Consider the following 3,138-nt stretch of genomic DNA (forward strand, 5'->3'; position numbering starts at 1 on the left):
AGATCAATCAGTGCAAATTTATTTTGGTTAAAACAACTCAGATTTACATTTTAGTCTGGGACTAGGCTTAAGCCTTCTCTGTGAAACAGAGGGAATAATTACTAAAAATAAAAGAAAGCCAACTAGAAAAAAAGAAAAGAAACTTAACTATAAAAAAGGGATATGTTGTGTTAGTACTACTATTACTAAAAATAAAACTACACAGGAAATAAATCTAGAAAATCTGAAACTAATAAAAATTATTAGGTTATTATTAAGTTTGTTGAACCAGATTGTATAAATATTAAAAGATTATAATAAATCTAAAGCTAAATTGAAAAATAAATGCTAAAACTAATGAAAATAAAACGCATAAAATGAAAAACTGAAACCTTGAAAATTAATTAAAAATCTAACTGAAACTTTGAAAATTGAAATACAAAACACAAAATCTAAAATTAAAATGAAAGCTAAATAATAAATACTATAACAGTATACAAAATGGACAAATTTGGATTGACAGAAATCTGTGCATGCAGATATTTACTGTATGTATGTGTGGAGACAAAAGCAGAAGCATGTGGAGCTGCAACACACACACACACACACACACACACAGAGAGAGAGAGAGCTTATTTTGAGATGCAGTCAGATATGACTGATGGAAATAGAGCAGAACGGATGCATCTCTCCTCCTCTGTGTCTCCGTTCACTGTAGTTCAACACAACTGTGTGTGTGTGTGTGTGTGTGTGTGTGTGTGTGTGTGTGTGTGTGTGTGTTTCATCAACAAAAAAGGTGCAGTTTAACTCCAGGTGTGTTTCATTTCCCTGCTGGACTAAAGCTGTGCTTAAACTCCTCTTCCAGTCGTGTGTGTGAAACATGAACACATGAAGACGTTATCTTTCACTGTGTGCACAACAGGGTTATTATACAGTAATGAACTAAAAATGTGCACAAATGCACTTTTCTTCAGACGTTGATGGCGTTTTCTATTTTATGGAGTGATAAAGAGAGGAATCCAAAATCCTCTCTGGGAAAACCATAAACTGTCATATGACAATAACATTAAACAAGAATTCTGCACCAACATTAAACCCTTTGTTTTGGAAGCGTATGAAAATTTGTGATAATGCCTCATTATGTATAGTGTATTTAAACAACATGTCAGAAAAACTGTGATACAAAACATTTGTCTATTAATCTATTCTTACGCACTATTCCCCCGTCTTCATAAGCAGTCAGTTGATTGATTGTATATACATTTACTATGTTTTGTCGATGCTAAGAAATCATACATTCATTTCTGCAATCCTCATGATTTGATAGATACAAGACTCAAGATTTGATCTTTGGAAACAGTGCAATGAAAGCAGATCTCCATCAGTAATAACTCCATCATCAGCATCAGCTGTGTTTCATATCTATATGACAGCCTGAATAAATCAGAATCACACACACAAAAACACTCATCAATGCTCATCAAAAATTAATACGGAAAAACGCCATAATGGAGTCTGATATGAAATCTGCAATTACCTCTTATGCTCATATTACAACAAACGACTGGCACGACGAACCCCACGCACACACACACACACACACACACAGACAAAAGATTTCTATTTTAAATAAATGCTGTTCTTTTGAACTTTCTGTTCATCTGTGAATCTGACAAATAAAATGTATCAGTTTCCCAACAAAATATTGAGCAGCACAACGGTGTTCAACATTGATAATAATCAGAAATGTTTCTTGAGTAGTAAATCAGTATATTTTCATGATTTCTGAAGATCATGTGACACTGAAGACTGGAGGAATGATGCTGAAAATACAGCGGAGCATCAAAGAAATAAATTACACTTTAACAGATATTCACACAGAAAACAGATTTTTTAAATCATAATAATATTCCACAATATAACTGATTTTGGTCAAACGCATGCAGCTTCGGTTAGCAGAAGAGACTTATTTAAAATAAAGATATTTTTTAACGTTAGTGTGTATATGAAATTTTTTTTTTTAGAAACATTAACATAACATCATTAAAAAAAATCCTTATTCAAAAGACTTTACAGACTAAAATAATTAAGCAAATACATTTGAACCTCACTTTCAGTGAGAGCATTTGACTCCGGTACAAACAAACCTTTATCATGTTTGTGAATCTGCAGCTTTATGATGAAAGTGCTTCTGCTGATCTGAGGATGAGGATGATGAAGAAACCTGGTCTCATCTCCACCGAGTCACTCCTGTAGCTCAAGCTGAACTGCTGTCACACCTGGATTGTTAAATACATCACAATATACACACACCAAGGCCAAGCAAACCAAATATTCTTATAATTCTGCATCAAGTGCTCAAATTAAAGCAAATATTGCAATGCTCTCTTGGCAGGTCTTCCAGCAACTTCTATCAAATCTTTACAATTAATCCAGAACACGGCAGCAAGATTACTATTAAATGAGCTGAAAATAATACACGTCACACCTCTGTTTATCAGTTTGCGCTGGATACCAATATCTGCTCACATAAAACACAAGACATTGATGTTTGCTAATTAACTACCTGCTTGTTTTCTTAAACGCTAACGGAGTCTTGTTATAGCTCTTGTGTATCATTGCTCTTTTGTTGATTTTGATCGCTTCTGTTGTCCTCATTTGTGAGTCACTTCAGATAAAAGCATCTGCTAAATGTGAATAAAAGCACGTCACTTCCTCCCATCACCTCATTAAACACCTCTTTCTTGTTCTCTTCTCAGGTGTGGACCGTTCTCATCCCTCCGTTTCGCTCGTGTCCATCTCCGCTGCTACAGATGGTGAATTACATGATGGAGAGGCAAGTGAACAGCCTTGTGGGAAATGGTGCAGACGTGCTGTCCGATGTGTGCCATCCCTCCATCACTCCTAATAAACCGCTGTGCAGGGGGTTCTGGGTAATTGAGCTTCTCACAACACCGAGGGCCATGACAGACAAACACACAGTCAAGAGAGATGGGGTCCTGACACACCGCAGGCCTACACACACACACACACACACACACACACACACACACACACAGGAAGCTTGAAAAACAACGGAGATGGCCAGTGGACAAACATTCCACTGAAAAATGATACTTGCTCTTCCAAGCTTTATAATACAGTGGACGGGTGTTTCTG

General features: G+C 36.0%; 1 long non-coding RNA gene across 1 annotated transcript in view; it reads right to left on the minus strand.

The window, feature by feature from the left end:
- Nucleotides 1-2,179: 2,179 nt before the first annotated feature.
- The window catches only part of LOC127978712 (uncharacterized), a 10,640-nt gene continuing 9,681 nt past the window's right edge, over nucleotides 2,180-3,138 (minus strand). Inside the window, exons 3-4 of the long non-coding RNA XR_008158618.1 lie at nucleotides 2,705-2,994; nucleotides 2,180-2,258 (exon numbers count right to left, since the gene is read on the minus strand). This is a non-coding gene — a long non-coding RNA (uncharacterized LOC127978712). The remainder of the gene's footprint in view (nucleotides 2,259-2,704; nucleotides 2,995-3,138) is intronic.

The sequence above is a fragment of the Carassius gibelio genome, chromosome B19, assembly GCF_023724105.1.
Source record: "Carassius gibelio isolate Cgi1373 ecotype wild population from Czech Republic chromosome B19, carGib1.2-hapl.c, whole genome shotgun sequence".
In the NCBI taxonomy this organism is placed as follows: Eukaryota; Metazoa; Chordata; class Actinopteri; order Cypriniformes; family Cyprinidae; genus Carassius; species Carassius gibelio.